Below are 27,584 nucleotides of genomic sequence, written 5' to 3' on the forward strand. Positions count from 1 at the left end.
AAAGAGGCCCACTTCAAGACACATCATCATTAAAATGGCAAAATTCCAAGACAAACAGAGTATCTTAAAGGCATTGAGGGAGAAAAAGGAAGTAACAACAAGGGAGCCTCAATAAGGTCAGCTACTGACTTCTCAATGAAAACACTCCAAACAAGAAGAGAATAGCAAGAAATATTCCAAGTAATGAGAACCGGAGGCCTACAACCAAGGCTACTTTACCCATCAAGGTTCTCAATCAAGAGAGAAGGTCAAATAAAGAGCTTCCAAGTCAAAAGAAGCCTAAAAAAAACATGCCTCCACCAAACCAGCTCTACAAGAAATATTAAAAGGGTGGCTTTAAGGAAAGGAAGGAAAAGAGAGACACAGAGAGGAACTCTGGTACAAAAATGGCAATGAATAAGTACCTATCAATAGTAACCTTGAATGTAAATGTTCATTTAATGACTGGATTAAATGTTCCTGTCAAAAGACACAGAATAGCTGAATGGATAGGAAAATATGACCCACACATATGCTGCCAACAGGAGACCCACCTAAGGACAAAAGACCACCACAGACTAAAAGTGAAAGGATGGAAACAAATCTTCCAAGCAAATGGTCAAGAAAAAAAAAGCCGGGTAGTAATTCTGATATCAGACAAAATAGATTTCAAAAAAAGGGCCATAAAGAGAGACGGTCACTTCATAATACTCAAGGGAAGAATCCACCAAGAAGACATTAACATCGTAAATATATATGCACCCAGCATAGGAGCACCCAAATATATAAGAAAATCCTAGAAGACTTCAAGAAAGATATTGACAGGAACACAATTATAGTAGGGGATTATAACACCCCACTGTCAAAAATGGACAGATCTTCCAAACAAAATATCAAAAAAGATGTAGCTGCACCAAACAACACCCTAGATAAAATGCACTTGGCTGATATATATAAAGCCTTTCATCCCAAAGAAGCTAAATACACATTCTTTTCAAATGCACAGGGAGCATTTTCAAAGATAGACAACATGATAGCACATAAAACGAGCCTCAACAAATTCAAGAAAATAGAAATCATACAAAGCACTCTCTCTGACCACAAGGGACTGAAGTTACAAACCAACCTCACAGGAAAAAAAAACACACACACACACAAAACCATGGAGACTGAATGGTATGCTATTAAACAATGAGTGGGTCAAGATTGAAATTAGGGAAGAAATCAAAAATTTTCTGGAAACAAATCAAAATGAACTCACAACAACCCAAAATTTATGCGACACAGTGAAGGCAGTCCTGAGAGGGAAGTTTATAGCAATACAGACTTACCTAAAGAAGATAGAAACATTTCAAATAAACAACCTAACCCTACACCTACAAGAACTTGAGGAACAACAACAAAGACAGCCCAGAGCAAGTAGAAAGAAGAAAATAACCAAGAGCAGAGAAGAATTAAATGACATAGAGTCTAAAAGCACAATCCTAAGGATCAATGAATCCAAGAGTTGTTTATTGAAAAGATAAACAAAATAGAGAAATCTTTAAGTAGGCTCATCAAGAAAAGAAGAAAAAGGAACTAAATAAACACAATCAGAAATGAAAGAGGATAAATTACAACTGAAACCACAGAAATAGAAGGAATTGTAAGAAATTACTATGGAGAACTGTATGCTAAGAAATTTGAAAACCTAGGTGAAATGGACAAATTTCTAGAAAAATATAATCTTCCAAAACTTAATGAAGAAGAAATAGAGAGCCTGAACAGAACAGCAGATGAAATTGAAGCAGTAATCAAAAAACTCCCATCACACAAAAGCCCTATACCAGATAGTTTCACAGGAGAATTCTACAAAGCCTGTAAGGAAGAGCTAACCCCTATTCTTCATAGACTATTCCAAAAAAAAACAAACAAAAAAATGTTGGGAAACTCCCAAACTCTTTTTATGAAGCCAGCATCATCCTAATTCCAAAACCAGGTAGAGACACAAAAAAGAAAAAAAAAAAAAAAACTTCAGGCCAATATTGCTGATGAACATAAATGCTAAAAGCCTCAATAAAATATTGGCAAATCATATCCAACAAAACATCAAAAAGATCATACACCACAACCAAGTGAGATGCATCCCAAGGATGCAAGGATGGTTCAATATCCACAAATCAGTAAATGTAATGCACCACATAAACAAAAGCAAAGACAAAAAACACATGGTCATGTCACTAGATGCAGAAAAAGCTTTTGATAAGGTACAACACCCATTTATGATAAAGGTACTCAGCAAAGTGGGAATAGAGGTAGTATTCCTCAATAATAAAGGCCATATATGAAACACCTACAGCCAACATCATACTCAATGGGCAAAAAATAAAAGCTTGTCCACTAAGATAAGGAACAACACAAGGTTGTCTACTTCCACCACTTCTGTTTAATATACTATTGGAAATTTAACCTCAGCAATCAGGCAAGAAAAAGAAATAAAATGCATTCAAATTGGAAAGGAGGAAACAAAATTGTCATTGTTTGCAGATGACATGATAGTGTTCATGGAAAATCCTATAGCCTCTACCCCAAAACTGCTCAAAGTAATACATGAATTTGGCAAAACAGTTTACAGAGTCAATATCCAGAAGTCAAAGGCATTTTTGTATACTAACAATGAATCAGCAGAAGCAGAAATCAAGACAAAAATCCCATTTGATATAGCAAAAACAAAAATAAAATAACAGGAAATAAATCTAACCAAGGAGGTAAAAGACCTGTATGCAAAAAACTACACAACACTGAAGAAAGAAATCAAGGAAGACACAAACAAATGGAAACATATACCATGTTCATGGATTGGAAGAATTAACATCATCAAAATGTCCATACTACCCAAAGTAATTTACAGATTCAATGCAATACCTATTAAAGTGCTAATGGCATATTTCACAGACATACAACAAAAACTTCAAACATTTATATGGAACCATAAAAGACTCCGAATAGCAGCTGCAATGTTGAGAATGAAGAACAAAGTAGGAGGGATCACAATACCTAATATTAAAGTGTATTACAAGGCTAGTGTAATCAAAACACCCTAAAAACAGGCACATAGACCAATGAAACTGAAAAGAGAACCTAGAAATAAATCCAACTCTCTATAGTCAATATTCGACAAAGGGGGAAGTGACATAAAATGGGGTAAAGATACCCTCTTCAACAAATGGTGTTTGGAGAACTGGACATCGACATGCAAAAGAATGAAACTTGAGCACCAACTTACACCATACACCAAAATAAATTCAAGGTGGATCAAAGACTTAAATATAAGCCCTGAAACCATTAAAACCACATAGGAGAACAATGGCAGGAAAATCTCAGATATTTCATGCAGCAACATTGTTAATGATATGTCCCCTAGAGCAAGGAATATAAAGGAAAGAATAAACAAATGGGATCTCATCAAACTTAAAAGCTTCTGCATGGCTAAGGAAAACAGTATCAAGATACAAAGAGAAGCAACAGTTTGGGAAAACATATTTGCCAATGATACCTCAGACAAAGGTTTAATCTCCAAAATATACAAAGAAATCACTCTACTCCACTCAAAGAAGACAAGCAATCAAATTGAAAAATGGGCAAAGAACTTGAACAGACATTTCTCCAAGGAGGACATACAGAGGATCCAGAGACACATGAAAAGATGCTCAATATTGCTAGCTATCAGAGAGATGCAAATTAAAACCACAATGAGATACCACTTCACACCAGTCAGAATGGCTATCATAAACAAAGCAATAAACAACAAGTGCTGAAAAGGTTGTGGGGAAGAGTGGACCCTAGTTCACTGTTGGTGGGATTGCAGACTGGTACAACCACTATGGAAAACAGTATGGAATTTTCTAAGAAAACTAAAAATGAATGTGCCCTTTGACCCAGCAATTCCACTATTAGGAGTATATCCTAAGAACCCTGAAACACCAATCCAAAAGAACCTATCCACCTCGATGTTCATAGCAGCACAATTCACGATAGCCAAGAGCTGGAAGCAACCTAGATGCCCATCAGTACATTTACACAATGGAATTCTAGGCTGCAGAAAGAAAGAAGGAACCCATACACTTTGCAACATCATGGATGGAACTGGAAAGCATTATGCTGAGCGAAATGAGCCAGGCAGTGAAAGACAAATACCATATGATATCACCTTTAACAGGAATCTTAAACAACAAAACAAACAAGCAAGCAAAATATGACCAAAGACACTGAAATAGGGAACAGTGTCTGTTGGCCAGGCTGGCAGGGTCTAGAGGGGAGAGGGGAGAGAATCATAGGGGAAAAGGGGATGGACTTACATGAAAAATTAGAAAGGACACATGGACAATAACTAAGGGTGGGGGGCAGAAATGCAAGAGAGGTGGGGAGCATGGGGCGGGGGGCAGGCAGAGCTGAGAATATAGGACAGAAAGCTGTACTTGAACCAGAATTAATTTTTTTAAAAATTGTAAAAATTTTTAATAAAGAAAAATAATTAAATAAATTTTAAAAAATGGTAATTTTTCAAGCAAAGAGTCGCCAAGGATGTTGTGGCATTGAACAACACTAGACCAAATGCATTTAATTGAATATGTAGAACTTTCACACCAAAGAAACAAAATATGCATTCTTTTATACAACACAAGGTGGAAAAGAAAACAAGCCTCAACAAACTCCTGATATTTGAAATTATATCAAGCATGTGTTTAGATGAAAATGGATAGAAACTAGAAACTAATCTGAAGGAAAAAACTCAAAAAGTTTCAAATACATGTAGACTGAATAACACGTGATTAATTAATTAATGGATAAACCATGAGATCAGGGAAGAAATAGAAAATTAATTGGAAATAAGTGAAAATGAACTCGCAGGCATTCTTGAGAGGAAAGCTCATTGTGATACAGGCCTGCTTAAGAAAAGATAGAAACATTTAAAATAAATAACTTAACCCTACACCTACAAGAACTGGAGAAACAACAAAAAAAGGCAGCCCAAAGCTGGGAGAAGAAAGGAAATAACCAACATCAGAGCAGAATTAAACGACATGGAGAGTAAAGAACAATTCAAAGGAGCAACAAATCCAGAAGCTGGCTTTTTGAAAATCTAATCAAAATTGACAAACCTTTAACCAGACTTATCATGAAAATAAGAGAGGACCCAAATATATAAAACCAGAAATGATAGAGGAGAAATTACAACTGATACCACAGAATACAAAGGATCACAAGAAATTACTACAAACAACTAGAAGTTGGAGAACTTCCGCAATCTGCAAAAGGAATAGACTTCCAGGGAGTCCAGGAAGCTAAGAGTCCCCAAAAAACTGAACCCAAGGAAGCACACAAAAAGGCACATCATAATTAGATCACCCAAGATGAAAGATAAGGAGAGAATCTTGAAAGCAGCGAGAGAAAAGGAGAGAATTACCTAAAAGGAGTTAGGTAATCAGACTATCAGCTGATTTCTCGAAACAAACCTTACAGGCAAGAAGGGGCTCAAAAGAAGTACTCAAAGTTATGAAATGCAAGATCCAAGATGATCCTAGATGACTCCATCCAGCAAAGCTTTCATTTAGAGTGGAACAGCAGATCAAGTGCTCCCCAGATAAGGTCAAGTTCAAGGAGTTCACCACCACCAAGCCCTTATTATGTGAAATGTTAGAGAGACTTATCTAAGAAAAAGATAAAAAATATGAACAGTAAAATGACAAAAATCTCACAAGTGTCAAGAGCCAAATCTAAAAAAACACAAACAAAAACAGAAACACACTAAGCAAACAACTGCAACAGAATTAGAATCAGAGAAACGGAGATCACATGGAGGTTATCAGCGGGGAGAGTGGAGTCGGGTAATGGGGGAAAAGGTTCAGGGAATAAGTAGCATAAATGGTAGGTACAAAAAAGACAGGTGGAGGTTAAAAATAGTATAAGAAATGCAGAGCCAAAGAATTTATTGTACTATCCATGGGCTAAGGGGTGAAGGGGATGCAGGTGGGAGGGGGAGAGCAGAGCTGAGGGGAATAAAGTGGGAAAATGGGACAAGTGTAATAACATATTCAATAAAACAGATTTTATTTTATTTATTTTAAGGGCTTTTTTATTTGTGTATGGAAGGGAAGAGAAGGAGAGAGGAAGAGAAACAATGATGTGTGGTTGCCTCTCATGTGTCCCTTGGGGGGAACTGGCCTGCAACCCAGGCATGCGCCCTGACTGGGAACCTGAACTGTTATCTTTTGGTTACAGGCTTAAGCTCAATACACTGAGCTACACCAACCAGGGCTAATAAAATATATTTTAAAAAGAAGAAAACCAGAGGCCAATATCTCTGATGACCATAGATGCTCAAATCCTCAACAAAATATTGGCAATCCAGATTCAGGGATACATTAAAAAGATCATACACCATGATGAAGTGGGTGGGATTCTTCCCTGGGATGCAAAGATGGTACAATATTCACAAATCAAGAAATGTCACATGTCACATGAACAAAATGAAGGACAAAAATCACACGATCATATGGAAATTGTGGGAAAAAAGTGTTTGATAAGGTATATCACCCATTTATGAAAAAAACACAAGCAGCAAAATGGGAATAGAGGGAGCATACATCAACATGATAAAAGCCACAGGCAAGAACCCTACAGCCAACATCATATTCAACAGGCAAAGACTAAAAGCTTTACCTTAAGATCAGGGACAAGACAAGGATCTCACCTCTTCTATTCAACATATTTCTGGACATCCTTGCCACACCAGTCAGACAATTAAAAAAATAGCAGTCATCCAAATTGGAAATGAGGAAGTAAAACTATCACTATAAGCAGATGAAATGAGCACATTGAGGCCACACCTCTGTGCTTCACCCTCACCCAGGTCCCTGGGCTCAGCCACAGCTCCTGCTCCCCACTCTGGCAGGAATGTCCACCCAAACTCTTTGCTCCTCCTGGCTGCAGGGAAGGCCAGAGACAACCTGATTCCTCCCCACCTGGAGCTCCTAGCTGCAGGGCTCTGCCCAGGGCTCAGCTCAGCTTTTGCCAGTTCTTTCCTCCCTGACTGGCTCCCACTTGCTCATCTTTTATTGTTTCAATCACTGCATCTCCAACATGTGTTTGGGTGTTTAGCAAATAATCCTTTGTTGAATAACAGTTGTTCAAATTATTGTAACTTCAAGGGGAGAAGCCAAGGGGATCTTTCATGCTGTCGTTATCTAATGTCATATCTATATTTCCCCCCCCCTCCACTTCCCTTCCTCAGACAAACCCACCTCCTTCCCTAGCTCCCACCCACCCCTTTGGTTTTGTCATTGTGCCCTTTATAGTAGTTCCTGAAAACCTGTCCTCGCTCCAATGTCCCTTTCCCCTTCCCTCTGGCTATTGTTAGATTGTCCTTAATTTAATGTCTGTTTACATTTTGTTTGCTTTTTATTGTTGCTGCTGTTGTTTATTATGTTTCAGTTAAATGTTAGATCATATGATATTGTTCCTCCCTGCCTGGCTGACTTCACTTAGCATCATGCTCCTCCATCCCCTCCAGGCTGAGACAAATGGTTGGACCTCTTTCTTTCTCTCTGCTGCATAGTATCCCATTGTGTAAATGTACTGTGGTGTTTTGATCCACTCATCTACTGACAGGCACTCAGGTTGCTTCCAGCACTTGGCTTTTGTAAACTGTGCTTCTATAAACATTGGGGTGCATAGGTTCTTTGGATTGGTGTTTTAGGACACTTAGGGTATAACCCCTAAGAATGGAATTGCTGGGTCAATAGGCAGCTCCACTTTTAGTTTTCTGAGGAAATTCCATACTGTTTTCCAGAGTAGCTGCACCCATCTGCATTCTCACCAACAATACACTAGGGTTCCCACTTCTACGCATCCTCCCCAATAACTGTTTGTTGATTTGTTTATAATGGCACTCTGACAGGTATGAAGTGGTGTCTCATTGTGGTTTTAATTTGCATCTCTATGATGGCTAGTGATGCTGACTATTTTTTTCATGTGTCTCAGGGCCCTCTGTATGTCTTGTTTGGAGACGTGTCTTTTCACATCTTTCACCCATTTTACAATTTTATTTTTGTCTTTCTGGAGTGGACTCATGTGAGTTTTTACACATCTTGGAGATCAAGCAGTTGTTCAAGGTGTCATTGATGAATATGTTTTCCCACATACTTGGTTCTCTTTTTATTTTAATGCTGTTTCTTTAGCCATTCAGGTGCTTTTTAATTTGATGAGATCCCATTTTCTTAAAGTTTCCTTTATGTCCCTTGCTTGAGGGAACACATATTGAAGATATTGCTTCATGGAATATCTGAGACTATCCTGCTGTTTTCCTTGAGGACTTTGATGGTGTCATGACTTATATTTCAGGCTTTCATGTATTTTAAACTCAGTTTTCTGTATGGTGTAAGTTGGTGACTGAGTTTCATTTTTTGCTATGTTGCTGTCCTGATCTGCCAACAAGTAAATATAATTTTTAAAGAACTATTTTTACTTCATTTAATACCACTGCCCCCTTTGTTAAATTCAAATTGACCATAGAAACTTAGTTTTATTTCTCAGTTTCTCTGTTCTGTTTTATTGGTCTATGTGCCTATTCTTATGCCAGTACCAGGCTGTGTTGATTACAGTGGCCTTTTGAAATACTTTGGTATCAGGTATTTTGATTCCTCCTACTTTGTTCTTCTTTCTCAAAATCGCTGCAGCTATTTGGAATAGTTTGTGCTTCCATACAATTTTTTTCAATATCTGCTACATATCTCTGAGATATGTCCTTGATACTTTCACAGAGTTTTCACTGATTCTATAAATTTCCTTGGGTTGTATAGACATTTTGATGATGTGAGTTCTTCCAATCCATGAGCATGGGACATGCTTTCATTAGTTTGGGCCTTCCTTCATTTCTTCCCTCAGTGTTGTGTACTTTTCTGAGTACACATCTCTTACCTCCTTCAATAGGTTTATTCCTACGCAGTTTATCTTCTTATTGCTATATCAAATGATTTTTCTTCCTGATTTCTGTTTCTGATATTTCGCTGATGGCATATAAAAGTGCCTTTGATATCTGAATATTGACTTTGTATCTCACTTTTCTGAGAAATTCATTTATAAGTTTGAGCAGTTATTTTGTGGTCTATAGGGTTTTCTATTTATGCTACCATGTGATCTGCAAAATTGATAGTTTTGCTCTCTCTTTTACAATTAGGATGCCTTTTATTTCTTTTTATTGTCTGATTGCTGTGGCTAGGATCACCAATAATATGTTAAATAGCAGTGGTGAAAATTGGCATGCTTACATTGTTCCTGATCTTAGTGAGAACACTGCAAGTTTTTGCCTTTCCTCTTTCATTTCTGACTGTGTTTATTTGGGTCCTCTCTCTTTTTCTCTATGAGTCTGCTTAAAGGGTTGTTGATTTTGTTCACTTTTTCCAAGGACCACTGCAGAGTTAATAGACACTTAGAATTCATCATTTAGTTTCTTATGATGTTTAATACTTTAGTTTCTTATGATGTTAAAGAAATGATCAGATCTTGATCATTTCTTTTCTTCTACTGGCTTTAAGCAGTATTTCATGTTGTTCCTAGAGTTCTTGTAGATGTAGAGTTAAGTTGTTTATTTGAACTGTTTTTATGTTTTTTTAGGTATGCCTGTATTGGTATGAGCTTCTCTCACAAAAGTGACTTCACTATGTCCCATTAAAACTGGATGAAGCTAAGAGAAGGGCCCCAAATAGGAATTTGGAAAGGGGCCCAGAACTCAAGGTGTGTAGGAAATATTAGAAAGACACATAAGATGTCCTCACTGCTTCTTGCACAGATGTGAGTTGGGGGAAAGGGCACATGAAGCAGGAACATGCAGGACTATTTTGTAAAGCCAGAGCCTTAAAGATAATCCGTGGCATGGTCATTTAACGTATCTATAGCCTTTGGTGGATTGCTTAGATATGTTAAATAGCTGTGGCCATGCTCTGAGCTGGGGGATGGAAAGATGTTACTCCAAGGCATGTCTCTTGAATTACAGTGCATGTGTGGGAGCTTGGAGAAGATTGGCTCCTGACCTGGGGCCATACCTGCCCAGAATCATGATGGCAGCTCAGTAAACTTGGAGTAATAAAGGAATACTGGAAGGTGTAGTTCATTGTAGGAGGAGTTGGAAAAGGGGGTACAGAGTAAGATGGGCAGGGGATTTAAACCCTGACACAACAGCCACTGGAGAGTGTACCCCGAGGCTTTTCCAGAGTGGGGATCCCTGCAGCCATGTAAGAAGAGAGAGCACCATGAGGCCTGGTTAGAGTGGGGACCCCCTCTTGGCTTTGCCACAAAAAGCGATCCACATGCTTTGGCCAGATTTCAGACTGCTGCAGCTTTGGTAGAAGAGGACTACATGGCTTCGGGGTGCACCCTTTGGCCATATGGCCTGGGAAGCAAGAGAGACTTTGCCTGGAAAATGGCTACAAAAAATTCCTGCCTGTAGACCTTGAGAAGGTGCCACATGACTTTGGAATAATTAGAGGTTCTGACTGGACTGCACCACAGTGGACACTCACAGGAGTTTGGATCGCAGACATTTGTTTCTTTTCCTGAGTCACAGTACTCTCACATTAGGGCATGAGGGTAAGAAAGTACTGTGTGCTTTGGTGTGTACCCTAAAGGATTTTGATATTTTAAATGAAGACATTAGGTCACTATTTTAAGTCTGTATAGCATTAAATAAACATTTTCTTTTCTATTCACTAATCTCTGGCATTGAGAGGTGTCTTTTCTATAGGGGAGCAGATGTAACAAAACTTGGTTGCTCTTATTCTGTAACACTGTAAGTTTTGGATTGTTGTGAGTTCATTTTCATTTTCAACTGAAACTTTTTATTTGTTTCCTAATCTCATTCCTAACCCATTCATTGTTTACTAGTGTGGTATTCAATCTCTATATGTTTGAGTGTTTGGGGTTCTTTTCCTTAAGGCTTTTTTTGAGATTCAGTCCCTTATGGTCAGAGAAAGTGCTTTTTTAAATTTCAATTCCCTTGAATTTCTTGAGGCTGTTTTTGTGTCCTATCATGTGGCTATTTTTGATGATGTTTCCTGCACATTTGAAAATAAAGTGAATTTTTTTTGGGGGGGATAAGGGTTCTTTATATATCACTTAGGTTCCTTTCATGTAATGCATTGTTCAATGCAACAATATCTTTGTTGATATTTTGTTTGGCAGATCTGTCCATTTTTGACAGTGGGCTGTTAAAATCCCCTAGTATAAGTGTGTTGCTGTCAATATATTTCTTGAAGTCCTCTTAAAATTTTCATTACGTGTTTGGGAGCTCCACTTTGGGTGCATATGCGTTTAAATGTCTGTGTCTTCTTGATGGGTTCTTCCCTTGGGTATTATGGGGTGACCTTCTGGGTCTTTATTTATGGCTGTTTTTCTGAATTCTATTTTGTGTGATAAGTGTTGCTACCCTGGCTCTTTTCTCCTGTCCCTTTCTTGGAATATTTGTTTCCAGTCCCTCACTTTTAGTCTGTGTAGTTGCTTTCTCCAGAGGTGGGTCTCATGTAAGCAGTATATGTGTGGGTCATATTTTCTTATCGATTCAGCTACTCTAGGTGTTTAAATGGGGACATTTAACCTATTTACATATCACATTATTATTGATACGTACTTACTCATTGCTAGTTTTTCATACCTGTGTTCCTCTCTCTTGCACTTTTTTTCTTCCTGTCCTTAAAGCAGACACTTTAGCATGTCTTGCAGAGATTTTTTTGCAGGAGCTATATTGCTTGAGGCTTCTTTTGCCTGTGAAGTTTCTTATTTGGTGCTCTATTTTAATTGAGAGCCTCACTGGATAAAGTAGTCTTGGTTGCAAGCCTCTGGTTTTCATTACTTGGAATGTTTCTTGCCTATACTTCTGACTGGTAGTGTTTCCATTCAGAAGTCAGCTGCTGGTCTTATCAAGGCTTCCTTTTATGCTACTTTCTGTTTTTGCCAGATGCCTTGAGGATTCTCTCTTTCTCTTTGGTGTTGGACATTTTAATTATTATATATTCTGGGTTGGACTCCTTATAGTTCACCTTCTTTGGGACCCTGTGTGTTTCCGTCATGCTGACCTGTAATTTCCTTAACTCCTGTTCATTTTTTCTGGGCCTCTATTTCATTTCTCGGTCTTTCTGGGTGTTTTTTTTTTTTGAACCTCGTCTGTATGTCACTATGATTCTGTGCTTATCCAACTGGCTTCTGATTCCTTTTATTGTGTTCTTCAAATCAGGAACTGTGTTCTTCATTGCCTCTTGGTCCTTGTTGATAGGTTTGTATTTTCATTTTCGTGTTGGTATTATGTGCAGTGAGATCACTATAATTTCCCTGTAGTTTTAGGTAGTATTCTGTGAACTCATTGAGCTTCTTGATAATCATTTTTTGAACTTAATATCTGGGTATTGACTTTCCTTTCTTTAATGTAGCATTCTTTGCAAAGCTTCCTCAATGCTTATATTTTGGGATTGTTGTTCTGTCTTCCCATTGCTGTGAGACTGTTCTTATTAACCTCTGCTTCTTAAACTGATCTGTTCAGAATTCCCTGTGTTTGTGGTGTGAAATTCTATAGTATAAAACCTGAAAGATTCAGTGGTCCAGACTCCTTAATCTCCTGAGCTCACTTATCTTAAGCCATCTTTTGGGTTGGCTCTCTGTATGTCTTTGGGTTTTGACTATTGTTGGGTCTTTCTTTGGTGGATACTTCCCTCCAGTTGGCTAACTGAGGGTCATTCCATCCACCATGTCTCCTCTTATGACGTGCAGGTGTGGACAGGTTGCTTTGAAGCTGATTCTTCTGTGTGAACAAGGTTTGTTGGCTTGTCTCTCACTATTGCTCAGTTGTTTGTACTGAGTAATTTGGCCACCATTTAATTGTATTTCCAGATGGGTCCTGGGTGAAGGTTAGTGTGGCTTCCACTCCCTGCTTCACCTTTTACCATTGTTCTGTGTTGGTGGTTTCTATGCTGGTGGGTTTCCTCTCCTGGCAGGGATACTGGTGTTCACAGTTCCCACCTGCCCTTTTTGAGAACAGTTTGAAGGGGAAGGCAAAATAGTTTAAGAAACAGGAGTGTATTCTATGGTATTTAAAATAATATTCTGTAGAGAAGAGATAGAAGGTTCTTTGTATATATATAGTGTTAACCATGAAGTTTCAGCCAACTTGCCACTTTTTAGAAAGGGTGGAAAAAGGGTTAGACTCTGGTTAGGGGTAGGGAGGGATTGTGAGTCAGATCTAGAAAGCAGTAGGCTTGTGGGAGGTCAGATTATGAGGGAAAGTGAGAGCAAGGGATAGAGTATAGTTGTAATTTGTGAGAGAATGGAGTTAACCACAGCAGTAATAAAGTTCAGGAAACAGTGAGGGGGGATAAGATTAGGGAGGGTTGCTGTGCAGAATTTAGAATTGTATGGAACAGCAATTATTCGCAATAGAAGTAGAGCACATATCATATGACAGAATCTCTATGATCTAGATAAGAAGAATAGGGACTAAAGGAACTAGACAGGTGTGCTATTGGAACACAAGTGACGTGGAAGACAGAAAATTAAAAATACACTCTGAAAGAAAGAACAACTGAAACAAGTCAAACTCTGCAATTTAACAAGCCAAGCAAAGACTATACAAAAAGAAGAGAACTACCAAGTACTAGTAAACTAAGAGATGTAAGAATAATAAAAAGATTAGTGCAAGTATACAATAACTTGCAATGTGAAATTTGTCTCACTGTCTCATTTGTTGAGATGACCCCTCTATGGGTCCAACTCTGGTCCTTCACAGCTCCAGGTTTTATTGTCTTACTTGTGGTAATTTAAAAACAAATTAGGAAGAAAGGAGAAAAAACATAAAAGGGAAGGAAAGGAAGAAAGAAAGAATTTAAAAGAAGAAAAGAAAGGAAAGAGTTCAAAGAAAAAAATACTTTAAAAATAAATAATCTCCTGCTGGCTTCAAACTCTCCGGGCCAGTTATTCTGGTCATCCTGTCTGTGGCAGGTTGAGGAGGAAATAATTTGGGTCTTTCTCCCTTTCTTAGCCACACTCTTCACTCTGAGTTTGTCCAGCCTTCAGCGCAGTTTCTTAGTGTGCTTCCAGGTCCCCAGTGCCTTTCTGAGCCCAGCCTACACTTTCAGCCCAACAGTGGTACTTTCTTTGAGGTGCACCCATTGGTGGCAGTCCACATACCCCCTTATCGCTCTTTATTTTCCTAGATGCCAGAGACTCTCAGAGTCCCTTCCTGTTAGTTCAGCCCCTCCTCCACAAAACAGTTAAGTCTTTCTGAGGATTCCTGACTCCCGGAGCCCCACATTCTCTTCTGTGGGGATGCCTTCTCCTTCCTCTTAGAAAGCCAGTAGGCCCTGCAGGGCAGGGGGACCACTATGGCTACTGCTGTGAATTCAGGTATGTGCCTCTTCTTGGCATCCCCCAGGCTGCAGGGATTGGGTTTGAGGTGTCTCTGGGAGGTGAGGTCAGGTGCACTGCAAGCCATGGCTGTGGGCATGAGCACTTGGCCATGGCTACTGGGGTAGAAGGGGCAGCCACCGATTCCTCAGGTGTGGGTTCTCACCCTCCCCTGGGCTTTGGCTGTGAGCTCTGGACCTTCTGTGCCACTGCAGAAGCACCGTGCAGCTGGACTTGGTAGGGATACAGGAGGTCAGGGGCTGCTGCTAAAGGAAAAATTTCCAAACAGCCTCCAACTGCCTCTTTTTGTTTTTGAAAAATTTCTCCTGCTGAAGCCCGCCTCTACAAACAAGTACTTGGCCTCTCTCTCAGCCCAGCTTTCCAACCAGACCCAGGACTATTGTGGTCAGGGTCACTCAAGGCCCAACTCTTCCCACCTGGTGCCCACAGTTTCAGATGGTGGACACCACCCGTGAGTGCTTGCCACTTCATCCTCATTCTCACCCTGCAAATTGAAGGAACCAGGGCCCAGGGAGGCTACTTGGGAAGGGAGGTGGGAGGACTCCATGCTACTCAAAACTTGTTTGGCAGGGGTGGGAGCCCCTGACCTGGCTCTCTCTCTGGGGAAACCTGCAGCAGACCCAGGGGTTGCCAGTCTGGGGTGGCAGCTGACCTGGTCCCCACACTGGTTCCAGGGAGCTTATTGAGTTGGAGTACTCTCCTTACCCCCTGAGTTTCCAATGACCTCTATAATTTTTCATCTCAATCATCATATATGCTGGGATACCATTGGCTGTCTGTGCAGTTCTTCAGAAGATCAGCTAGGAGTGCCACCCATGAACAGGGGAAGGTGGATGTATTTGTTCATATATTTTGCTTGCTTGCTTGCGTGCATGTGTGTGTGTGTGTGTATGTGTGTGTGTGTGTGTGCTGCAAACAGCCTAAGCACCTATCAGTAAAGAAGTGGATCCTGTAACTGTTGTACATTTACACGATGGACTATGATGTAGCAGATAGAAATATGGGATCCTTTGTGGCAGCATTGTTAGAACTTGAGAGCATTATGCTAAGCGAAATAAGCCAGATAGTAAAAGACAAATAGCATGTGGCTTCACCTTGATTTGTACATTACTCTTAACTTCTTTTCATCTGTGCCTAAACTGATTCACACTCAAGCGAATCCTCAGCCTTCTCCCAGGTTGTTCAGCTACAACATGGAATTTTGCTTTCCTTTCACAACAGCATGGATACACTTGGACAGCATATGCTAAGTGAAATAAAGAAGTCAGAGAAAGACAAGTACCATATGGTCTCAGTCATATGTGGAGTGTAATGAACAAAACAGACAAAGGAGAAACAAGTGAATGGATATAGAGAACAGACTGATAGCTGTCAGAGGGGATGGGATTTGGGGGCTGACTGAAACCGGTGAAGGGACTGAAGCAAAAGAAAAAAAATAAAAAAGCAGTAAAGACAGAGACAAGAGTAAGATAAGTGCCACAGGAAAAGTGGGGTATGGAAGCAAAAGAGGGTAAAGGGGGATACATGGTGATGGAAGGAGAACTGACTTGCAGTGAAGAAGACAAAATACAATATACAAATAATGCTTTACAAGAAATGCAGACCCCAAGGCTACATAACTTCATTAACCAATGTCATCACAATAAATTAGGTACAAGTATATTTGAAAATAAAATTTAAATGTCATACAATTTATAGCATGTATAGTCACATATCTGTGTGCAAGTGTTTCTAACATCACACTGTCTAAAACTTTAAGGAGAGTTTTCAAATATCAAAATAAAGAGCTTTTGGCTGCAATTTTGCATAAGCTTCAAACATCAACAAAAAAATCCTTATTTTTCTAGCTTTTTATATGCTGAGAGTTCCAGCTAAGTGACTTTTCCAGACAAACAGGTAGTATGTTCCTCTACCCACTGTTTATTCAAATTGTGCTATAATGAACTAGGTTTTAAAACTGGACAAGTCAGCTGTTTACAAAAATTGTGTTTGCACTCAAGGGTTATTCAATTAAACTCATTAAATGTAAAGAATACACAGAGGCTATTAAGTTAGTCATTACATAGATACTAAACCTTAACAGACAAGATAAAGTAAAATTTGTATTAGTGAACATGATGTACAACGTGTCTTTGGAGAATGAAGTAAGACTGCCTCATCAATTTAGTTTTGTCTATGAAGGATGCATGAGCTGTAAAACTAAGGCAGTGTAGGTAGTACTCATCTATTTCTTTTTTATTTTTTTTTCTTTTGGTTATTTCCATTTATAGTCTGAAACAGGTAGTTATTTCTGAAAATGGGCCCTAAGGAAATGAACCATGAGGACAGGTGTAACAAGACAGTGACTATCTCTTATGGTAGTGACTATATGTCTTTAGTCACTAATAACTAAAAAATGTCTCATGAATCACGTAATGTATTTCTATACCTCTGAATATGAAATTATCTGCTCTTTCACACCAATGTTGATTTTCCTCTATTGGAACCCACTACCACTACAAATTTTACAACTCCAGAACTTCCCACAAAATGGAGCAAATGTTCACAATTTAATCAATCATGGCATGTAAACCTTTCCTGGGCAAGCTACTGTATTTTCAAACAAGATCTGCCAAAGCATCAGATGTCGAATATTTTAGACTTGTTCAAATACCCTCGTAAAGGCAACACCAGCCACTTACAGTCCTGGTTTGCTAACTCCAGTTGAAGAATACAGTGGATACTGGGCATGCTCCAGGTCATTTAGAAGGGAATGCTTTTCATCAGGTCCCCACCCAATCCCACCTTTCTCCACTTGGCAAGGAGAAAACAAAAGCTCCTCAAACAGTCTAGATCCTTTCAATGTCTTATTTCACACAATATTTTCTAATACACCCATTACAACCAAAAGAATAGGCCAAGTTTTGTCAACCACATTGCACTCAATCCAAGATTTACCTTCCACACAAAACAAGTGACAAAGAAGTGTGATGGGCTACAGAACTATCTTTGTAAAGTGTTAAAAAACTTAGCAGCAGCTGGGCCCTGGTACAATCTGATCACTAGGATCAATTCCAAGTCAAATTATAACTCTGACACATATACCCTCATCTATGCAAAGAGATGGGTCCCAATTTTGTTTGATAGCTAAGGGAGATACTCATAGAAGCTTGATAAGGGGGTGGGGGTGGGATGTTTTGACTCTGGTAATGTTGGCATAGTCAGATGTCATGTACATTTTTGCCTCTGTCTGGACTGTTGATTATCATGGAAATTTAGTTGATTATCACGGAAGTTTACACTTTATTTAGATTCTTGGCTCTTTTCCCTAGTAGATAATTTTGCGTTTTTAACCAATTTTAGATTGTAAGTGTGAGAGGAACATTGAACTAAAAAAAAAAAAAAAAAAAAAAAAAAAATTTTAGGCATTNAAAAAAAAAAAAAAAAAAAAAAAAAAAAACTTTTAGGCATTGAAATAAGTAAGGAATAAAATCACCATATTTGGAAATTTGCCCATTCTAAATTCAGAGCCCTATTACCAATTTTTTTCCTAAGACATTTATCTAACATAAACTAAAGCAGCAAGACATTTTGAGACATGTGAATATTGAGCCTATTGTTCCATGACTTGCTGGCAAAACCCAGTTTCTTCACAAATGGCATCTTCATATACATAAGCTTCCCCTACTTTGAGACTTGGCAGGCATCTCAATTTGTCAAGTGTTAAAAATATTATCAAAAAGCCGATATGAATCCAACATACTATGCTTGTTTTGTATCCCATACTGGTCTTTTTAAAAATATTTTTATTTATTTATCTTTAGAGGGGAAGGGAAGGAGAGAGGGAGAGAAATATCAATGTATGACTGCCGCTGGTGTGTCTCCTGCCAGGAACTGGCCCACAACCCAGGCATGTGCCCTGACTGGGAGTCGAACTGTGATCGTCTGGTTTCCAGGCCCACACTCAATCCACTGAGCTACACCAGCCAGGGCTGAATCCCATACTGGTCTTAATTTTAGATGGCATTAAGATGAGCCAATAAGCCCTGGCTGGTGTAGCTCAGTAGTTTGATCGCAGGCCATGAACCAAAAGTTCATGGTTCGATTTCCAGTCAAGGCACATGCTTGGGGTGCAAGCTAGGACCCCAGTGGGGGCATGTGAGAGGCAACCATACATTGATATTTCTCTCCCTCTCTTTAACCTTTCCTTCTCCTCTCTCTAAAAAATAAAAATAAAAAAGAAATAAAATATTTTGAAAAATGAGCCAGTAAACTAATCATTTTAATTTAGCTTGTTCTTTTGTTAGTGGACTAGAGAGTTTGAATAGTTTTCCTTTTCACAAAGGGAGACACTATAGGAACAAATCTAAATTAATTGTAATTAGGTGCTAGACTCCTAAGGTAATAAGGCAATGAGCACACTAAGTGATAACACTAAAACCATAAGGCAATGAGTAGATATTTCGATGAAGGGAAAAAGAAGGCAGATAGGAAAGACAACTGTAGAAATGTATACATCACACCACGCAAGACTGCCTAGCACTTTCATGTACCACACAGTTCAATAGTTCTAAGAAAATGCAGAAGTAGAAATCTTTCATCAGAAAACCTATTCTAAATGTTATGGAAATGTTATATACAAAGCACATCTCAATACATGAAGCACTCATCACTGCATCAACTGAATCAATACCCAGAGAGATCGTGTGGAAAGGGTTTTTGGAACTGTGTTTGCTTTCATTTCCTCCCTTGGTCTCATCCTGCAAGAAGATTCCTAGATCTCCTCTGGAGGAAGGCTTCAAGTCTATCTGAGAATCAACAGTAGCACAGGCCTAATCCCAGTTGTTGCTAAATCTACATCTGCTGCTTTCACAGGGCCCTGCTCTTTCAAGGCTTCCACTTTCTGACTGAGATCATTTATTTCCACTTGAAGTGCTCTGAAAACTTCTCTAACTTATGTACAAATTTTCTTGCCCAGACAGGATTTCACTTCCCTGTGATAAATGTCTAGGAGTTAAATGATTGGGTCATATAGTATATGTATATTTAAATTACACCTTTCGTTGTGCTTCCTTGCTATTCTCTCAAGTGAAATATGTATTTAGGCCCTTTGCCCACTTTCTAATTGTAGTGTTGGTCTTTCCTGTTATATATTCTAGATTAATTAGATATATAGTTTGCAAATAATTCTCTCAATAATTTATTCCTCTGAAAATTTTGGCATGGTGTTATTCCATTTCGATGAAGTCCAATATATCAACTTCTCCTTCTAAGACTGTGCCTAGGGGTGAGGACTGATAACCTCTTGCTTATTCCAAGGATAATAAAATTTTGTCTATGATTTTATTTCTAAGATTTTTGGTATGTTTTCATTTATTAAAGCCCTTATGTATTCATTTTATTTATTTATTCATTAATTTAAGAGGGGGAAAGGGAGAGAAAAAGAAACATCAATGTGTGAAGAATATGTTGATAATCTGCCTCTTGCATGCAATAACTGGGGATCCTGGCTGGCAACCTAGGCATGTGCCCTGACTGGGAATCAAACTGGAAGCTATTTGGTTCACAGGCCAGCACTCAATCCATCCAACCAGACCTTACCAGGACAGTGCTTTTTCTAATTATTTTATACTTCTACATCTTACATCTAAGTCTGTGACACGTTTTGAGTTAAATGTTTATATAAGGTGTGCATTTTATGTCAAAGTTTGTTTTCTTGCCTTTGTGTGTCTGGTTACTCCAGCATCACTTGTTGAACAGACTATACTTCCTCCGTTGAATTGCTTTTGTCCCTCTGTCAAAAACCAGATGGTTATATACTATGCCATTTTGATTACTCCAATAAGTCTTGAAGTAAGGTAAGGTGAGTCCTTACAACTTTTTCCTCAAAACTGACGGAGCTTACTTAATTTTATACATGGATCCTTTCCATTCCCCCATTTTCTCGCCCACTTTGTTCTAGAGCACTTTATTCTAGAGAAGAAAGTTCTTGCATAAGCTCTTCCTTTTCTTGTTGCAACTGCTGTAAATGCTGTTGGTTTTGCTCCAGTCTATCTGTCCTCCAACCACTGCAGGAGAGGCCCACTGACTGCTGACATCCGACTGCACAGATTCTTGGGGAACACTGAGCCATTATGGACCTTGCTTACTGAGTCCACATGTGTAAGACTGTCAACCCTTCTCTATGCATCCTACTCCTCTTGGCACAGGATCTTGGGCAGATCAACTGCTGTTTCAAGGCACAGTTTACCAATGGTCTCATGATGTACAATATGGATTGGGATTTCCATTTGCACATACTCTGACTTCTTTTGAGCCGGAATAGATTGACAGCAAGTGTGGAGTATCTTGCCAGTTTTTGTGCTTTTATCTTCTAAGAAACAGGAGAAAATAAGTCCTACAAATTGTTGACCCATCATCTGGTGCATGGCTTGTGTGTGAATATCAACATGTGAAGGGCAAACATTTATATGAGGATGGGAATGATACCAGCCCACTATTCTCAAGGGACAACCTGTCAGTTCAGCCATCCTCTCTGCCTCTGTTGAGGCTGCAGATAGCTGCTCTGGAGAAATTTCAACTCGATCCTTCCTCTTATCAGAATGTTGGAAGACGATTACAGAATAAATGTGAACAGTGTTATCCTTTTCAGCAACTGAGTGTGTTTTAGTTCTGGCACATGTAAAATTAGAGTCATTCTTTGTGTCATCATTCACCTCTCCTATTAACAGTCCCATCACCTCCTCCTTCTCTGTGCTCAGAGCATGGTTGAGACGAACTAGATAGCATCTGACCACCTGCACCACCATCTTGGTCTGAACCTGCTCACGACTGCCTCGGGCCAACTCAGGCCTGATCAACCCAGAGCTCCAGCCACTCTTCTGTTCTTCAGATCAGGTACTGTGCTCTATTCAGCTTCATATACCCTGAAATACACAGAATAGATTACACATTGAATTTGTACACTTTTGGAAACATTACTCGGTTTCCATACTAGGAATCCTTAAATTTAAACCAATTTAAAACTCTCCAGCAAGTGAGTGGTTCTGAATTCCAACTGTGTGCCACACAGGGACTGATGGATGGATTAAATATAACATAATGTATCTACTCAAGAGGAAGATTATATTGCATTAAAGTAATAATTAGTTAGAAGTATGAGGCATACCATGAAATGTATACAGTCCAGTGTAAAAAGATACCAAAATATGCACATTATGTTTGTAATTAAGCAAACGGTACTCATCATCAAAGTCCAAAAGACAATACACAAAATAAGACACTTGATGACAAGTTAGGACTCTAGATCCTATTCTGTTACTAACCATCTGTTTCACATAAACTTGCCAGTCATTCCAAATTACTAACTGGATGCATATGCAGCATACAGTAAAAGTTCTTTGGGGATTATTACATAACACACCAAGTATTTTTACACAATAACAGAAAAAAAATGGCAATCAAGTATCCAAGCAAACAAAATATAAACCCTGAAAGTGTTCTGGCAGCCTAACACACACAGCTGCACAGTTAAAAGAAAAAAAAAAAAACAGAACAGATATCTCTTTGATTCTAACCCTGCCTCCAATGAAAGACCTACTAGTTGTGCCTGGAAAATCGCATGCTGAATGAGAAAATAACCTTTGTGTGATACAGAGAATTGGGAAATGCTAATTTGGTGGATGCATCTCCACCATGGTAGAGTCATAAAGTGAAGCATATTTTGTGACCTGGAAATAGTTTATCTTTTATGGAGACATATAATATATAAAATATAATAATACATTGTCAAAATCCACATTACTTCAGAAAGCAAAATGGAGATCACATGAATGTGTGCAAAAGGGAAGGGGGAAAATGTGGGAAAATGTGTGGAGATTAAAAGGCATTTGTGGGTGCAAAGTAGACAGGCAGATGTTGACAAAGTATAACAAATGGAGAAGCCAAAGAATTCATAAGCACAACCCAACAACATGAAGTCAGGGGTGGGACTATTGGAGAGAAAGGGAGTGCTGAGCAGAGGGTAGCAGGAAAGAGGGAAAAACTGGGATAACTGGAATGGCACAATCAATGCAATATTTAAAAACAAAAAACTACACGAGATTTGCTAATAAAAGGTCACCCCTTATACAACCTATTCCAGGATGTCCAGAGAGATACACACAAGGTAAATGTGAAATTCTATAACTAAAAAATGTTTTAACACATTTTCTAAATTTCACAGAATACTTTTACAATTGAACCTATTAGACTAAAAGGCAGCTGGAAGAATTTTTTTCATGGAGGTTAGAGATTTCACAACATTTCTTCTACAACACAGTAAACTGAGAATTTCATTTTAGAGATTTGTGGTGTGGCCCAACAGACTCATGGACACAGGGAGACATGGCCAGATGGCTGGGCAAGAGGGAGGGTCTCAAGCAGTGCAGGAAAGGCTGTGTCCCTGGGTAAAGGGTAAACAAGAGTCACATTGCCCCAGTAAACAATGTAGGGAGCATCTGAGGACAGATTTCTCTAACCTTGCAGAGGTGCTGCGGGCAGGGGCCCTTGCATGGAGTCTGCACAAGGCAGAGTGTGATGAAGGGGAAATCCCTCCTATCCACTTCTAGTTCCTGACTTAAGGAGTAAAACACAGGTCAGACCAGCATGTGTATCTAAAGGTTAACAGAATGGCAGGGAGCAGTGCTGACCTTCCCATCTAATCTGAAAAAAAGGAGGTTTTAGCTGCAGAGAACACAGAGGAGAAGCCTCCAGGAGATTTAAATGAAGGGAGGGCAGAGACTTGTTGCTCTCTCTCTGGAACCCACAGACACAGTCACTGCACTAGGAGGTACAGAAGTTGACAGAGCTCCTTGTTCCACCCCTGCCCCTGCCCCAGGCATGGGAAGCTGCAGCTCAAGACCACCTGGATTCCAGAGAGGGAGCCTGAAGATGGAAAACTGTCCCATTAGCAGCCCTTGGTTCCAGGAGAGCAGACAGATAAGGATAGAGTGGAATTCTAGGGCCTGATTTTGGGTTTCAGCCCCTTCAGGGATGAATAGGTTTTGTCTATGCTTTGCAGAAGTCCCTCATTTCCCCAAGTTGTGCAACATTTTATTAAAGACCTTTTTCCTTCCCAAACAACATTTCTCCTATGCCTGTATTTGATGGTAGGCAGCTGAACTCCACTTTTACTTTGGTAACCACATGACTAGGAATAGTTGGGAATGGAATCCAAACCCTCTGAGATCTCTGCAAACAGTTCTTGATCATAATGCTTCCAAAAGAGGTGCTCCACAATTTGTTAAACTTGAAACATGTTCCATTCAGCCACAGGAAACTGCTTACACTTTAAGCATATTATTTTTAAAAGGCAATAATCTGACTAAGAAATCTATGGAAACTGAAAATCATTCAGTATCTTACCTTTTAATATTAATCCACCTTATCTACATTCCCAAACACTTAATCCTAATATTTTATGAGATATAGTAAACAACAGATAGCAGTAATCAAAATAAAAAAGACCTACAAAAACAAAAAAAACTGCATTTTTAATTTGCTTCCATCCTTACCTAGCTACATTATTGGGAACAAATGATTCATCTCTCTGAACCATCATATTGTCTTTTGTAAAATGATGGACTATAATAGTCCCTGCTCTTTCTAGCTCTAAAATTCTCTGGTTGTGTTCTTGCTGAGAGAAAGGAGTACATAATTTCCACCTGGATAACTTGTGATTCCTCAATATTTGCAGAGGTTGATGATGAAGGTCTGAACCAACACTGGTCTTTACCGCTCTGGAGTTAAGTGAAAGGCCATGGTGAAGTCCAGTTAATTAGTCACAATGTATTTAAGTGTCACACACAACGGTCTCCACGATGGAGACCTTTACACAATACTTCAGTAAAGCAAGCACTAGGACTTCTGAGTCAGAAGCCTGGGATTTCAGGCGAGTTGTGCCACTTAAGTTGTGTGGCCTTGGGTCAGGTCTCTTAAATCCCATTGTTTCTCATTTTCCTCTCTTTGGAAATGCAGATCAGGGGAAGAACTAATTTAACCAAGTATTTGACAATGCTTTTGAAAGTGATAAAATATTAAATAAGGTACATTGTTTCTGACATGAGCAAAACACCAATATTTGTGTACTGGTTTACATAAATGTCATTTATTTTTCTTTGCTTATATTCTGCATATTCATGATTCTTTATGTTGCTTAAATATTGTTTTAAAAGATGCTTATTTGTATTGTGTTTTTAACAGAAGGTAAGCTGAGGGACTTCCGCCAAGATGGAGGCATAGGTGGAAACACTCTGCCTTCTCCCACAACCAAGTTTGAATACAACAAAAGTTTGGAGAACTAGGACACACCCAAAGACCAGAAAACAGAATTATACGGAAGTCTGACAACTATGAACCGTTCAAGGGGGACGGTAAGAGAGGCGGAGCCAGCAGCGGAGCTGGGTCTGGCAGGACAGATCCCCTGACCGAGGCGTGCAGACAGCCGGGAACCAGTCAGGGTGTGTGGCAGACTGACTGCGGTCGCACATTCACGCACAGTGAGACATACCATGCAGGCCCCAGGGGGAGAACCCAGTGGCGGAGGGCTGACAGCGATGGCACACTTGCGTGCAGTGGAATGAAACGCGTGAGCCTAGTGATGATGGTGGGCGAGGTGCCAGTGGGGGCCGCAGCGGGGCAGGTGGCAGATAGGAAGCCTTTGTCCCTCTTTGACCCCGCCCCCACATACAAGTCACAACCCAACGACTGAGTTACCCTGCTCTAGTGAACACTTTAGGGCTCCGATCCTGCTACTGAACAGGCATGAACAGCCCAAAAGATGGCACAAGAAGAACTCAAAGTCCCAGAGCCAATAACCCTAAGTGACCAGGAAACTGCAGGCCTCTCAGAAGCCCAATTCAAGACACTATTTATCAGGATGCTCACAGAACTGTTAGATTATAGTCACAAATTAGAGGAACATATGAAGGCTAAACTAATTGAAATGAAGGGAGATGTCCAGGAAACCAATATCAATGGAAAGGAAACTGGGACTCAAATCAATGGAATGGACCCGAAGGAAGAACAAAACATCCTACCAGAAAGTAATGAAGAAATGAGAATTCAAAAAAACATGAGGAGAGGCTTAGGAACTTCCAGGACATCTTTAAACGTTCCAACATCCGGATTATAGGGGTACCAGAAGGGGGAAAGAAACAGCCACAAGTGGAACACTTATTTGAACAAATAATAAAGGAGAACTTCCCCAGTCTGGCAAAGGAAATAGACTTCCAGGAAATCCAGGAAGCTCAGAGAGTGCCAAAGAAGTTGGACCCAAGAAGGAACACACCAAGGCACATCATAATGACATTAGCCAAGACTAAAATGAAGGAGAAAATCCTAGAAGCAGCAAGGGATAAGGAGACAGTCACCTACAAAGGAGTACCCATCAGACTGTCAGCTGATTTCTCAAAAGAGACCTTACAGGCAAGAAGGAGCTGGAAAGAAGTATCCCAAGTCATGAAATCCAAACATCTACAGCCAAGATTGCTTTATCCAGCAAAACTTTCATTTAGAATGGAAGGACAGATAAAGTGCTTCTCAGATAAGGTCAAGTTCAAGGAGTTCATCATCACCAAGCCCTTATTATATGAAATGCTAAAGGGACTTATATAAGAAAAAGAAGATGAAAAATATTAACAGTGAAAGGACAGCAAACACACAGTTATTAACAACCACACCTTAAACAAAAGCAAACCAAGGGGACAGCTAGATCAGGAGTGCAACCATAGAAATGAAGAACACATGGAGGGTTAGAAAAGGGGTGTGGGAGAAGGAGAAGGCACAGAAAATAGCATAGATGATAGGTAGAAAATAGATAGGGGGAGGGCGAGAATAGTGGGGGAAATATAGAATCTAAAGAAGTTGAGACACGTGGGTATAAACTAAGGGGGGGGGAATAGTGGGGGAGGGAGTGTGCGGGTGGAGGGGAATGAAGGGGGGAATAGAACAACTGTAATGGTATAATCAATAAAATATATTAAAAAAAGAAAAACAATAACAAAAAAGAGAAGTTAAGCTGACTTTTTAACTTGAATTTTTAAATACAGAAACATATTTGTTGGAAACATTCAAGCAATGCAGATATATAGAATAAAATTAAAGTATCTATTCTTGCATCCTCATCTGTTCCCATCTATTTCCCCACATACAGTTTTTTACTATGTATTCTTTCAGATTTCTTCCTATACATTTATAATTACAATTTATTGAAACAAAATGTGCCTCTGCATATGTTGGCCTTTATCATGTAACCATGCATAATGAGCAGTTTCATGTCAGCACATATGCAGATCATGTCAGTACATATGCAGATCTACCTCAACCACTTTACTACCACAGAGTTTTCTTTACTAGACCAGAGTTTGACTGTTTCACTTTTGGTGAATGTTTATTTTGCTTTTACTTCATTGTGGGAATAAATAAGACCCAAATACCCTTCTACATATATTTTGGTGCACATGTATCACCCTGCAAGGTTAGGAACAAAGTACCAGAAACCTAATGGCTTCCAAACAACAGAAACTCATTCTCTCCTCATTCTGGAGCTCAGAAGTCTAAAATCCAGGTACTGGCAGGGTTGTTTTTTCTGTAACTCTCAGGGAGCTCCGTTTCATACCTCCCTTAGCTCTCTGCTTGTCTCTTGTATCTCAAATCTCCTTCTCCTTTTTCTTATAAGGGCACCAGTGATTAACCAACTTTCTCTGCTCCTTCAATATTTGGGAGGCAGCACACTGTGAACAGTTTTTTTTATTTAACTTTTTTTCAAGTACAGTTTTCTTTCTTGTATTCCCAGCCCTGCACCCCCCTAGTGCTCCCCACCCCCTCCCATCTCCTCCCCTCGTCTTAGTTATTGTCCATGTGTCCTTCATACTTATTCATGTGAGTCTATCCCCTTTTACTCTGTGCTTCTCTCCCCTCTACCCTCTGGAACCTGTCAGCACGTTCTGTATTTCAGTGTCTTTGGTTACATTTTGCTTGCTTGTTTGTTTTGTTGTTTACATTCCTGTTAAAGGTGATATCATATGGTATTTGTCTTTCACTGCCTGGCTTATTTTGCTCAGCATAATGCTTTCCAGCTCCATCCATGATGTTGCAAAGAGTAGGAGCTCCTTCTTCCTTTCTGCAGCATAGAATTCCAT

At 39.4% G+C, this 27,584-nt stretch overlaps 1 pseudogene; it reads right to left on the reverse strand.

The window, feature by feature from the left end:
- Positions 1-20,371: 20,371 nt before the first annotated feature.
- On the reverse strand, positions 20,372-21,212 carry LOC118989278 (lys-63-specific deubiquitinase BRCC36-like; annotated as a pseudogene).
- Between the last annotated feature and the right edge of the window lie 6,372 nt (positions 21,213-27,584).

Source organism: Sturnira hondurensis, unplaced genomic scaffold (assembly GCF_014824575.4).
Source record: "Sturnira hondurensis isolate 20B ecotype Veracruz unplaced genomic scaffold, ASM1482457v3 Scaffold0006471, whole genome shotgun sequence".
Classification (NCBI taxonomy): Eukaryota; Metazoa; Chordata; class Mammalia; order Chiroptera; family Phyllostomidae; genus Sturnira; species Sturnira hondurensis.